This window comes from Tenrec ecaudatus, chromosome 2, assembly GCF_050624435.1.
Source record: "Tenrec ecaudatus isolate mTenEca1 chromosome 2, mTenEca1.hap1, whole genome shotgun sequence".
NCBI classification, from domain to species: domain Eukaryota; kingdom Metazoa; phylum Chordata; class Mammalia; order Afrosoricida; family Tenrecidae; genus Tenrec; species Tenrec ecaudatus.
The window spans coordinates 258,539,805-258,554,810 of NC_134531.1; the positions used below are offsets into that span (position 1 = coordinate 258,539,805).

At 39.6% G+C, this 15,006-nt stretch overlaps 1 pseudogene; it reads left to right on the plus strand.

The window, feature by feature from the left end:
* Window positions 1-1,710: 1,710 nt before the first annotated feature.
* Window positions 1,711-1,902, plus strand: LOC142441465 (acyl-CoA-binding protein pseudogene; annotated as a pseudogene).
* Window positions 1,903-15,006: the final 13,104 nt, after the last annotated feature.

Genomic DNA, 15,006 nt, shown 5'->3' on the forward strand with positions numbered 1-15,006 from the left:
TAACATCCTTGTTTTTACTTGTTTGTTTTAATATTTTGGAGAGGTTTTATGCAGACAGCAGATTTATCTAATGCAATGTGTCATTTGATCTCTTGATTGCCGCTTCCATGAGCATTGATTGTGCATCCAAGCAAGAGGAAGTCCTTGATAACTTCCATCTTTTCTCAGCTTATCGTGATGTTACCTATTGACCCTGTTGTGAGCATTTTTGGATGAGCTATGCATGAGGGAAAAAGCCCTCAGCTAAATAGGGGTTCTGTTGGGTGCTCTCATTAAGCCGTGACCAGGACAACACAATTCAAAGGCTCATCAGGATGAGAGAAGCAGCTTGCACACAGAGCGGATGTCAGTGGAATCTTCCTGGCGACGCAACCAAGGCTTTCGGTATGACATCGCACAAAGGACATCATCCCTTATGATTTCATCATTGTCACGGGGGAAACTGTAGGAGGAACTGAGGCAGAGAATTGATGAAGCACCGTGAGTAGAATAGGAGCATAATTACAGATTGTAGGTTATTGGTTCTGAGGTTTTATTACCTGCCCACCTGGTGGATATTATTCATAGTGACCAGGATCCCAACCTTTACCTTTAGTTAGATGAGCGGTTTCAACCTGTGGGTCATGACCTCTTTTGTGGGTTCAAATGACCCTTTTCCAGGGGTTGCCCAATTCATAACAGTAGCAAAATTACAGTTTTGAAGTAGCAACAAAAATAATTTTATAGGTGGTACCAGGAGGGTGGTGTGGAAAAGGGGAACCGGTGACAAAGATCTACATATAACCTCCTCTCTGGGGAATGAACAACAGAAAAGTGGGTGAAGGGGGACGTTGGACAGTATAAGATAGGACAAAATAATAATAATTTATAAATTATCAAGGGTTTATGAGGGAGGGCCAAAGGGAAGGGTGGGGAAAATGAGGAGCTGATACTAAGAGCTCAAGTAGAAAGCAAATGTTTTGAGAATGATGATGGTAACAAATGTATAAATATGTATGCTTGCACAACAGATGGATGTATGGATTGTGATAAGAGCGGTACAAGCCCCCAATAAAATGATAAAAAAACCCAAAACAAAAGAAAATAATTTTATGGTTGGGGGTGTGTGTGGGGTGTCACTACAACATGAGAAAGTATTTTAAAGGGTCACTACATTAGGAAGGTTGAGAATCACTGAATTAGATAACACATGTCTGATTTCTGGAAATGTCCAGGCAAGCAATCCAGAGTCCCGGACTCTGAATTTACTTTCAACCATTTCTTCCAGAGGGTAAACTGTCCCTCCCTGGCCTTGCTCCCAACTTGTCTAAGTACCACCACATGGTCAGCAAGTACTGAGAAAGTACCATGAAGAACTCAAGGAGATAGCTGAAAGCATGATAAACCTCAGGATGGAGTTAGGGCCCCCACTGAGGACCATGGTCTTTCACAAAGCAAGGGCTGTGGAATTTAAACTGTAATGCAAATGCAGACAAACACCCAACATCTGTTTTTGTTTAGGTAATTAGAAATTATCGGGAAATTGTTTTAAAATATCACACTTGAAAAGAATCTACACTTGGCCAGTCTGCTCTCAAAGAGTCTCTTTCTTGTAGATTCCTTGAGAGCTCTCTGGAATCCTTGCTACCCTGCCCATAACTGTCTCAGGTCAAGTTTGACAAAGCTGCTGAAGAAATTAAGCCCCTCAAGGCCAAACCAGCAGATGATGAAATGCTGTTCATCTGCAGCCATGTCAAACAAGCTACTGTGGGCGACAGAAGCACAGAACGACCTGGGCTGTTGGACTTCAGAGGCAAGGTCAAGTGGGATGCCTGGAATGAGCTGACCGGGACCTGCAAGGAAGTTGCCATGAAGGCTTCCAAAGACAAGGTGGAAGAGCTAAAGAGAAAGTGTGGAATATAAAACAGGGCCGGATGTGGATGCCAGCCCAGCCTTTGATCCTATCAGATGCCTTGTTCTTTTTAATATGGTGGTTGAAGTTAAGTAATGCAGAGAACCAGTTAACCCAGTTCCTCAAGCTGTCCAAGATAAAGCTTTCCTTAAGAGCAATAAATGGTTACTAACTTTATTTGTAGATCAATTACAAGTAAATTTGCTACTCCACACACATACACACACACACAAAGAGAAAAGAATCTACAGCTTTATGGAAAAGGGTATTCAATAAAAGACAAATTAAACTAAACTAAGCCTTATCTTTGTGTTTCCTTCCCATGACAGCACCATAATTTCCCACGGCAACACCAACCCAAGGCTTATTGCCTCTTAGGGGAATGCTCTAGTGCACTAAAATAAAAAATAGGGACAAAAATTTATCAACTTCATAATCAGGTCGATCACTCCTCTATCAGTTTGTCTTTCTATATTAGCTTCACGCTGTTGTAATGCTGGAAGCTATCCCACTAGTATTTCAAATACCAGCAGGGTCACAGCAGTGAAGAGTTTTCAGCAGAGCTTCCGGTCTAAGAAGGAATTAAACAAAAGAAACAGGCTGTTTTCTTCTAAGGGCTTATCCACTTAAAAAACTTAGAAATATACCCTAAGAACCTTGTCAGAGATAGTGCCAGAAGATGAGCCCCTTACGTTGGAAGTTGCTCAAAATATAATTGAAAATCTTTTGCAGCAGATTTGCCTGATGTAATACATCTTTTGATATTCTAATTGCTGATTCCATGGGTGTTAATTGTGGATCCAAGTAGAATCAATTTATTGTCAACTTCAATATTTTTCCCACCAACAAGATGCTGTTATTGGGCCAGTTTGGGGGTATTTGTGTTCTTTAATTTGAAGTGTAGTTCACAGTAAAGTCGGTTATCTTAATAGCCAGGGCTTCAAGTCTTCTCTGTTTCTATGAGAAAACTTCCATTTGCATATAGCAGATTGTTAATGAGTATTTCTGCAAGTGTGATGCTGAGTTCATTTCCATACTATCCAGCTTCTCAGGGTATGGCTAAGTATGCAGCTGAATGAATATGAAAGAATTATTCCATGTGCTTGCCTTGGGCGTGATCTTTAAGGACAAGATGGATTGGCATAGTCGTCGAGAACATAGGCATGATTGTTAGGCTCAAACATAGGAATGACTATGACATGGAGTTGTCCTGGGCAGTGCTTTGTCCTGTTGTATATGTGGGTGCCATAAACCAGACCTGATTATAAAGCATTAACATTGATCTATTAACATTGATCTAATACCATCACTGTTAATGGGAGTAGTTCACCAATCCTTTGTTCAACAGAGATACTGAATATGATTGGCCCATCAACTTTTAGGTTTGTAGCTAATCTCACACTACTTATGTCACCTAACCTTCTTTTGTTAGTAGTACAGTGTTTAAGGAACTGCTATGATAAGTTGTGAAGCACACTAAAACAACAAGCCTCCATATTAGCAATGCACTTCAGATCTTTATAGTTGCACAGTGGTTCAACTTTCAGGTACTAATCAACAAGGCTGGCATTTCAAACCAAGCAGCTGCCTTGGGGGAGAAAGATTGCAACCTTACAAACTCTTCCATATGGAAGTTCTACTCTTGATAACAGTGACATTTTTTATTTTTATCATTGCTGTTTGCAGTTCTATACAAAGTCCACAGTATAATACACACTGTGTTAGTCTGGGTACTTTAGAGAAACAAATCCACAGAAACTCATGTATAAGAGAGAGCTTTATGTAAAGGTTAAGAAAACAAGAAACCATCCCAATCCAGTGCTGACCAATCCCACAAGTCCAATATTAACCCATTAGCCCATATGTCCAACACCAACCCACAAAGTCATCCTCCATCTCACAAAACAGACGCAATGATGCCGACAGCAGGAGGAAAGCTGAGTCAGTGAATATATAAGCATCTCAGAGCTGGCAGGGGTCTCCACATGCTGCTCCAGCACCCAGGGCTGCATTGGGGTAAGTCCATGTGGCTTCTCCTTGGGGATGTCTTGCAGGAAGTGAGCCTTGCCAGCTGAAGCAGAGAACTGGCTAAGGTAGTTGCACCCTGGTCCGACCATCACAAAGCAAGAGACCCGAGAACTAGAAAGGTGAGTCTCACCAAGCCATTTATCCCTCCGCACTTCAATTAATCCCACATGTGTTTATTGGCCAGGTTGGCACAATAAACTAATTGCCTCACAGTCTTTACCAAAATTTGTTTAAGATATTTGGTGATAACTTGATTTAAATATAATTTTAACTTTTTGTCTGAGTATCATTTTTATCTTCTGGCTATTTACTTGATAAAAATGAGGAAGGATTGGGATTGGTATTTGATCTGAATTAAGGAGTATTTTCATTGTACCCTAGGTATTTGCTAGCCTTTAATTTTAGAATAAAGGGCCTGCTTTTGATATGCACACAGCCTAAAGCAATAGGGGTTTTAGTAGAATGAATCAGGTCATTCACTTATTGGTAATTAGTATTCTTTTCTCAGTTATATAATTTTCACAGTCAAAGACTTTGTTAAATTAATTCCCTTTGTTCCTTCAAGCTTGTATTCCCTTTAAACATGTTCCCAGTAGTAAGGAAAACTGCAAGAAAGAAATATGATACATGATGTCAATGATAAGCCTTGCGTTTTATTATACTACTCTGTTATACACATAGAAATAAATACATCATCCCTAGAACACATATTGTTATAGTAGTCAGGCTCTTTAATCTGCAAGGAAGAGTCACACAAGAATTATCTGTGACAAAAGTAACTCTTATTTAGAAATGTTTGCTGGGAAGTTCTTCCAAGTTTGGCATGTACTATCCCTTGTGGGGACTAAAACCTTAACCCCGTATTTTTTGTGACTGGAATAGGAGTTGAGGCAGGTTTGTTGCTTACAGATATGGAGCACCCGTATCGGATCGAGATTATTGGCCCCATTTTGTCCCTCTAGTGCGGTTGTCTGTCTGGTGCACTGACTACTGCTGCAATTGTTGTGACAGTAGGACTGAGATTAGTTTCATTCAATATACCGGTCAAAGCATCCCGTGCAGGAAATAACTGCTCGTGGTCACTTTCATTAACCAGATACTGGACTTTACAGTTATCTGAAGCTACGAAGGTATCCCTCTATCATGTCCACTACAATATCATTTTTCATTTAGTAACGATCATCTTTCTTATTTACAATTATCAATTAAGTTAATGCCTTGCAAATTAATTAGAAAATGAGGTGGGGATAAAAGGATTCAGGGAAAGTGGACTTATGTTGTGTTACTAAAATTTAAGTATTTCCTTGTTATGGGATTTTTTCCCTACTTCATATATTTCCTCAAGAAATATCACATATTAAATTTGTGTGCACTAACTGTGTGAAGGTTTTGATAGGCATTGCTTTATGGAAGCTATCATTTAGGGACTTTTCAAACCTGTGAAATGCCTGGGGTAAGGAAAACAGGGCTTGTCTGAGACTTGTATATTTCAAATGCAGTCACCTTCTTAAAGTGTAGAATTCAGTTTTATTACTATAAATAAAAACACTGCTGGTTTAAAAAACAAGATATTCACAGGGGATAGAACTCTATAAACTGCTGACTTTCCTCCCACTAGTCTTTGCTATTTTAATGAAATATGTTCTGAGGTAGTTAGAAACAACAGACACACTGCATTTTGGATCAGGTTGGCAGTAAAACAGTAAGTGGAAGGGGAGAAGCTCCTTGGATAACTCCACTGTCTCACAAAATGGAATTCCTTCAGGAGTTTTCTAATTCAGGTGTCATACCCTGGACGAGTGGCAGTGTGCTCTCAGAGGAAAGTTCTAGTGGATTTTAAAGGGTTTGGGCACACAAGGCACAGAAGGTGTGGGGCTTAACACTTCCACCTGCCCACGTACAACACATGCGAAGCAGTGGAGTGAGGAGCGGTAGTTGATATGTTGAAATGATGCAACCAGAGAAGGTGAATAGTTTAACCCCTCTGACACACTGTACTCCTGATTTTAAGGTGGAGAGAAACAGTGCACCGTTTTATTGTGATATGTACTGCAGAGATGTGCGCATGGTGTCCATAGCCCATTGTTGTCTGTGTCCACTCATGTAGGACATGTAGGACAGAGTTGAACTGCTCCATAGGGTTTCAGGAACTGTGCATCTTTTGAGCGGAAGAATGCCCATCTTCCCCCAGCAGAACCACCTTAGGTTCTCACTTTTAGCCCCTTGGTTAGCAGGCTAGTGCTTCAAGGATGCCCTACCAGGACTCCCTCTTGTGGTGCTGGTGTTAGGTGCCATCAGGTTTGTTTCAGCTTCCAGAGGTCCCCTGTGCAACCGAAAGAAACACTGCCCAGCTCTGGCAGCCCCACAATTGTCCCGTTGGAGCCCACTTTTCCAGGCATTGTATCACTCTGTCTCTTTGAGTGTCTTCCTCTTTTTTTGCGGACCCTCCACTTTACCAGGGACTGGTCTCTCCTGATAACATGTCCATGGTAGCTGAGACTACGTGGACTTTGGTTCACATTGTTCATAGGATGGGAAAATATGCTGCATCTGTTTTATGTGTCACAAACCCAAACCCAACTCATTACCACTGGGTCAATTAGGACTCTCAGTGGCCCTGTCAGATAGAGTGGAACTGTGTAAGAGGGGGTGCAGATGGTAACTCTTTGTGGAAGCAGACTGCCACATCTTTCTCTTGTGGAACAGCTGGTGACTCTGAACCCCTGACCTTTGGTTTAGCAGCCCAATGTTCAGACACTTAACCTTGGACTCATTATGGATCATAGCGTGTGATAATGCATTCTCTTTGTCATTCACGCTTTTTAAGTTAGGTCATAATAGTCCCTATTCAGCTAGATGAGAAAATGGGGCAAGAGAAATTCCTTGTTTACTTAAGGGTTTATAAGAAATAAGATGCCCACATGGAATTGAGCCCCAAACCTACCTCATTTAAAGTTTAAGGCACCTTTAGAGATCTGGAAAATTTACTTAATACTTTGAAGAAAGAGTAGTTTTCCTCATGGGTAACAGTGGAGGACTGCTCATTAATTAAAATCATATTCAGTAACTTGTAAGTAAATATAAAATACATTTTTCATTACTTAGTGCTTCTTTCACTTATTCATTTGTGCAAAATCAATTGCCTTGAGCCAGAGCCATGGGTAGTCTGTGTGACTCAGACTAAAAAATGAAAAAAAAAATAAGCTCACTTATTAGAAGGAGAGATGGGCGTATGAATGAAAATTACAATATCAAAGAGCAACAACTAGAGCACAGAGGCCCTGGATAAAAATGCAGTGAATTCCACTCGATATTATTATTTAAATGTGATCGTAGCATTATTTTTATGCAGGTCAACTTCACACATAGTGAAATGCACAGTCTTTAAATGTGCAATTTAATGAATCTTAATAGATGACTCTTTTCATGTAAGCACTACCCAGGGGCAATGATGGTAAAGCCCAGCCCTTAAAGACCCTGTAGGATGGAGTAGAATTGCCCCTAAAGATTCCATAACTGAACCATTGCAGGAGTATGCAGCCTCATTTTGAGTTAACACCACCAGTCATTCCATTGGCAATCAAGTGCTTAAGGGATCTTAAGGAAAAGGAAAGATGACAGTGACTGTTTATAAAATAAATAGAATATATATCCATAATTATATATGCATATGATAGACTTGCACATATATATTTACACTTAGCACTCAAACTTTAGCATTGCTAAATTTTTTGAAGGGAGATGATTATTCATCAACAAAAGAACCATGAGGCGTATACTAATGAAAACCATGAACATTTTCTCTCAGTGTATTCTTTCCACTCCCCCTGGCAATGCTGTAATGAGAAGCTATTAGTATTTTACTTGTCACCAGCTACTCATGCACACTATATTAATTTTGTTGAAAATGGTCATTAGGAAAGTTAATTATTTTTAAAGTGTTAACTGATTATTGTATAAGTACTACATATTCACCAATTATTATTCCTTCCATTAATTACACATAATTACTTAATTCTTAAAGGCAGATGATCCTTGTTTTGCCATACTGTTCACTTCTGTTAATTTAGCTCACTAGATAATCCCTTGTACTAAAGCAGAACCTTACACTTGAGTGTTCTGAGTAATTTGATAAACATTCACTTGCTAATCCTAATGACTTTTTGGAATAAAATTAAAAAACAAACAAGCCACACACCTTTTTTCACTAGTGTGTGTTCTCATCAAGTTAATAATTGAATACCATCTGAATAAACAGAGATAAGGTACATAATGCTTTCTAAATCATGGGAATTATCCAATTTCCCCAATGAGGGCAGGTAAACAAGCCCTACCTGAGATTAAATCATTTAGTTTATCCTGTAAGTACAGAGACTTTTAAAGAACACAACCTCATTCTGAAGCAGTAAACAAATAGATATCAACATAATTATAAATCCAGGAGAGAGAGCTGCCTTTATATCCATATCATCTTATCTCTCCATACGGAAAATTCAAATATATTTGTAGTTGTATCCAATTTGGGGACATTGAACTGAAACCTAAGTACTGTCGCGTTGATTCTGAATTGCATTGATCCTGTAAGATACAGTAGAACTATTCTATATGATCCCCAAGGCTGAACATCTTTATGGACGCTGGCTGCTATATCTCTTGCCAGTGGAGTGGCTTACGGGTTCAAGCTGCCAATCTTTTAGTTAGCAGCTGAGCACAGAACCACATGCCACCAGCCCTCTTTTATGCCCACAGTCTGATATAATTTACTGTGCCTTCTGGATAAAACAAATGTTATATGTAGAAATTTAATATTGTACTTTAAGATAATTCATTATTTTTCTATTTTATCACATCTCTATTTAGTGATTTTCCCTATATGCTCAAATAAGGGGCTTGCGTGTCAACAATTCCCCGTTTGCTATTCAAACAGCCCATCCTCTTCCTTCAGTGTACTCAAATCCACAGCAGAGACACTGTATGTAATCTGAAATCTATTTACAAGTATCAATTTGCTCTCCAAATACTCCCATCGACTTTTTATATAATAGAGACTTAGAGGAAAATGTCTAAGAAAGCCGGATAGTGAGCAGTTCCCCATAAAATAGAATCAAGTATTTAAGCCCTATATTTTTGTCTCTGTTGCAATTAGAACATATTTCAAAGATACTTTCATATCCTTCTGAAACAATTGCACAAACATAGAATTTTATATGAATATGTGGTTGCCTCTCAGATTAAATCAAATGAGCAAAGGAAACAGTTTGCTAATTAAGAAGCATTTCAGTGATAGGAAATGTGATTGAAAAACTCACTGATCTCATTTGTCAAGGTCAATAAATCTGACTGTTACTGATTGCCACCTAAGAAGTCACCTTGCTTAAGACAGAAGAATGCTATTCATCTTAGGAAAATGAACTACTGAAATCCAGGAAAAATCAGATAGGGGAACAACAATTTGCCATTTCTTTTATTCAATCATAAAGCTAAATACAATAACTAGAATAAGCCAAGTCTAAGGAAAACCAGTTTAATGTAGTAGAAAGTGAATGGATACAATCGTATTTGTTTTGAAAGTGTTTTTCTAATTGTAACGCAGCCTGCTAAATTATTATTGTCATTATTTTTAGTAAGGAAATCTGAGTTCTAGTTCTAGTTAGGCAAACAAATCAGCATTGCATTTTTCAGTCTTTTATCTTCTGTTGGCCTCTATCTGTTCAAATAGAATGCAATACAATTGGACTACATCATCTCTAAGTCTCTTCAAATTTCAAATATTATTTTACTGAAGTTCAAATAACTATGTGCCAATTTAGATGGGCTAGAAAAATCAGCACATTAATTGCACGAATTAAAAACTCTAGACTCAGATACATTTAAAAATGATCTAGTCATTGCTGAAGTTATTCCAGCTCTGTAAATCCAGTTTCAGATTTGTACTTAGGTTGAACCTTTTGTATTAGTTTTTGTAAAGGTGAACGATTTTGTCTACCTTTTCTCTAATTTTAATATATATAACAAATGAGATTTTATTTCTAAAGTGTTGATTTTACTTTTCAGCTGTATTTTCTAATATTTGTTCAGGCTAAGATTTTATAGAGTTTAGAGAAGTTTCACGAAGCCAACCACTCTATCAGCAGTTAGGAACCATCAGTCAGTCCAAGGGAGAAAGAGCAGGCTTTCTACTCCTGTAAAGAGTTACAGACTGGAAACCCACCGGGGCAATTATGTTCTATCCTGCAGTGTCACTATGAATTGGCATCCACTGGATGGCAGTAAATATACCATTCCAAAACCAAACTCGCTGCCTTCAAGTCTAAGCAGACTCACAGGCACTCTCTTCCACCCTCCCTCCCTCCCTCATGATCCCTTGATAATTTATAAATGATTATTTTTTGCATATCTTACACCAACCACTGTCTCCTTTTACCCACTTTTCTATGGTCCATCACCCTGTTGGTGGTGGTGGTGGTTATATATCAATCATTGTGATCAGTTCCCCCTTTCTCTCCCTGCCCCCGCAACCTTCTCCTTCCCCTCCTGGTATTATCACTACTCTCATTATTGGTCCTGAAAGGGTTATCTCTCCTGGATACCCTGAGTTGTGAGTTCTTGTCTGTACCCATGTACATGCTCTGGTCTAGCCAGATTTCTACGGTAGAATTGGGGTCATGATAGTGGGGGGGGGGGAGGGAAGGAGCATTAAAAAATTAGAGGAAAGTTGTATGTTTCACAGGTGCTATACTACACCCTGACTGGTTGTCTCTTCCTTGTGACCCTTCTGTGAGGGAATATCCAATTGTCTAGAGATGGTTTGGGGTGTCTCCCCTCCTTATACCCCCTCATTCACATCGATAATATTTTTTGTTCTGGGTCTTCTGATGCCTCATACAGGATCCCTTTGACACCTCATGATCACACAGACTGGTGTGCTTCTTTCATGTGGGCTTTGTTGCTTCTCAGATATGGCTGCTTGGTTTTCTTTATGTCTTTAAGATCCCAGGTGCTATATCTCTTGATAACCAGGCACCATCAGCTTTCATCACATGTGCTTAAAAACTCATTTTGTCTTCAGTGATCTTAGCTGGGAAGGTGAGCACCACAGAATGCCAGGTTATTAGAACAAAGTGTACTTATGTTGAGGGACTACTTGGGTATAGACCTAATGCGTTGGCATACTACTTAATAAATAAATGTATGTACATAGATATGTTTTCCTATCATTATATATAAATATATTTACATATGTACATGCCTGAATTTAGATCTCTATAAATGCCCTTTGCCTCCTACTTCTTTCCTCTATTTCCTTTTATTTTCCTCTTGTCCCACTATCCTGTCCAGCCTTCATTCGGCTCCCAGTAATCCCTCTTGGCTACATTGCTCTTGCTCAAGCCCCACCATGTCTCCTGTGGCCTCCTCAGCACCGGGTTTAGATCACGTGTGTTCCCTTGGCCCTGGGGTTGTTGGAACCCCCTTTCCTTTCCCCTGCCTCCCCCTCTCCCATGTTCCACCCTGAACCGTCAATCCTATTGTTTTCTCCTCTGTATTGTTTATCCCGCCTACCCTAGCTAGAGAGACATGCAATGACAATAATGAGCACAAAAACAAGACAAAACAAAACATAACAATAAAAGAAAACAAAAAACAAAGCAGCAGCAGCAACAACAACAACTAACAGCAAAAAAAGAAAAGCTTATAAATATTTCCAGGTCTGTCTGTTGACCTTGAGGAGTGTTTTCCTGTCATGTCTGATGGGGTGCCATGCCCTGACCCCAAAGTCTATTTTTGGTATTCCTCGGGGACTTTGTGCAACATGGATTTTAAAGCAACACGTTTGAAGCTTTCCATTTTTTCAGGCAAGTAGTTAAATAGGGGTGTTTTCCAAGGAAGAGCATCAAACCCCCAAACCAAACTCATTGCCATTGAGTCGATGCCAACTCATAGTGGTCGTAAAGGATGTGGTAGATCTGGCTAGATGTGTTCCTGGGGGTTTCTGAGACTGCAGCTCTTGGTGGGAGTAGAAAGCCTCCTCTGGTTTCCTTGGAAACCAGTTGGTCAGTGATTTCCAACTGCTGACCTTGCGGTTCACAGCCTAATGCATAACCACCAAACAAGCGCAGGAACTCAACACTTGAAATGATTGACTCAAAGAGTATGCACTTGTCATTTTCAGAACATTATTTCTTCCCTCATCTCTGATATTTTCTGTCAAAAATCTACTTGGCTAGTGTGATAAGATGCTTAAAACGTAGGTGTATTCCATCTTTGTTCTTGTTCCTAGTTCTACAATCTACTTTTAAATATCAACTACTAATTCCCAGAATACTTACTTTTCATTATTCTTGTTAGTCATGTTCTATAAAGTTGTCACCAGCACCTGAATCTTCCCTAAAATCAGAACTTCCTTAGATAAGACTAAATACATTTTTTATCAAACTAATTCTAACATATTTCATAGTGCTCTATTTACAGAGTACACTTTACATGGGATGCTCAACCCATTTTAACCTTTCTTGAGTTATCATAATGAAAAAATATCATAATGCAAGAGTGTTCTGTAGAAGGGGTGGATGCATAGCGAGTGACAGATACAATGGTTTATCGGGAAAGGGGAGGTGGGCGGGGACCTGGGGCTTTGGTCAGTGGATGCCGGAGGCGGGAGGGAGCATTAGAGTTGATTGTGATGATGTATATACAACTCTTTTTAGAAGCAGCTTAACTCTGGAGTGTATGATATGTGACTAGTAAATTAAGGGATGGGGAAAGATGTGCACGCTGTGTCAATAAAGATTTACCATCTTGGGAACCCTATTGGGCAATTCTGCTCACTGTCAGCCAGAGGGGACTTGACGGCCATGGGTTTGATTTGAGGATTTTATCCGATATGGGTCTAGAAATAAAAAACTAGAACATTTTAGATCGGTGAAAGTTCTGTAGTTCTGTTACTCCTGGCAATATCTGGAGAAGTACCTCCCACGAGTCAGCTTCAATGTTTACAAAGATTTTCAGAGGATTTTTACATTGCTGTGTTCTAGGTAAATGCTTATTCACAAAATGAACAGTACATATTTAACTGGCTTTAGTTACATAACACACGGGCTAAAACTGAAAAATAACTTGGCTTTTACTTAAAACTTCTCTTTCTGCAAAACCATTTTATTGGGAGTCAACACAGATATGACGTCATTCCATAGTTCAATCACATCAAGCAGCACTGTACAGTTGCTGCCGCCGTCACTTTCAAAACATTCTTTTCCTTATTGAACTCCTTAAACATCAGCTCCCTTTTACCCCCACTTTATCCCCCTCCCCCGAAGCCTTATTCTACAGGCTTTCATATGCAGAAAAACAGAAAATTGTATAACAGACATTCAAAAGGGTCACCCCCAATGACATAACACATCTGAAACAATGAAATAAACACCGATATGAACAAAGAAAAACCAACAACATACAGACACTGTTGAAAATCAGATCAGGTCTAACATGCATCAGAGGAGCGGGTAGGGGAGGGGGTGGGGGAGATCAACTGACAAGGTTCTAACCATTCAAATCAGGCTTCTTTTGATCTTCTACAGTCATCGACAGGTGCACTCTATCTGGGAACCTCCTTCTTCCCATGCCGTATTTTGGATAGAGGGGAATCACAGGAGGCTTATTTCCTGTGTAGCTCTCACATATGTACCTTGCGCTCCCACTGTCATCCAGAGCCTTCTGGAAATGACTGTTTCATTTAGGAAATGTTCAGTGTGCTCAGCTTGTCTCTGCTTCATTCAACACTAACTACCGTTGCTTGAAAGACAAAGGATGGGCATTTTATGCCATTTGTTTTGCAATGACAGCGGGTTATCTACATCTTCCTGAGGACTCTAAGGCGAACTCCTACCAGTGACTTTTCACAGGGTAGGTGTAGTCCAAAGGTGGGTGTTTCAAGACAGAGGGAGCGAGCCGGGGCAGATGCGGTATCATCCATTGTGACCTATCCCCCAAAGTCATGCACCATCACATTGTGTTACTGTTTATTCACAAGGGCCACCCGGTTTCAAGTGGAGGGGATATGAACTTCTCCTTTATTTCCTCTTGATGGAAAACATCTGAAAATACTGCCACATGACCAGAAATATTGCTGTGGCCATTTTTTGAAAATACAATCAGTCACGCAATATATGATTAACAAGCTTTGAGGAGAATAAATTGATAGTTTCTCTTTGGTTACCACTAATCTCATTTTCTCTTTCAGTTCTCTATCATAGCAAGTCATCAATCATAGACATTTTTTCTCTCATTTCAGAATCACCAAAAAGATAAGGGCAGAGCTAACATGAGTTTATGCATGGCTCAGCAATCTCCAGATTTATTGGATACAATTAATATTTAATCTAATATGCTCCCTTATAAAGAATGGCCAGGTCTATTTTAAAATTTACTTTTTACCTGAAAAGTGACTGGATGCAAGGGATGGGAGCAAGAAAACCCCAAACCAGCAAAACAGTTATACTTTGTGACATATCTTGAACCCCCCTGGATTATTCCACAGTTAAACATGTAGATATGCAATTGAGGCGAACATAGTAGATTTCCCCATCAATGTATTTTTTTAAGTGTAATAGCTTGGAATGGATAGATAGCTCAAGTATTTTTAAAATTTTCAGTTTTTTTAGCTCCTTTGGAGCAGCCACTCTTTTCCTTATTGAATAGTCTGATTTTCACATTCCTTATTATTGGTGCCTCAACTTCCATGATTACATGCCCTTTCTTCCGGGAGCCCCACAAGGGAAGTAACAAGCCCAGTGTAAGTACTTCCTCCCTCTGGTCCTTCCCCGACTCTTTTCCTAACTCCTCCCTTCCCACACTGTTTCCTTCCATATCACTTTGTTAGTCATTTTTCTCTGATTGAAGTGACATCTACAGGAAGGTATTCCTAAATGGTTGGGTGCTCTTGAGGGCTTCCCAGGTTTGGTGCTGTTTAGCCTGTAGTGGTTTTAGGGAAACGCGAATTGACATCCTCTGTCCCCACAGGAATGGGCTGTGGTGTTGCCTTCACTTTGGCTGGCTCAAGCAAAAGTGAGAAACAAGGTTGCATTGACCCA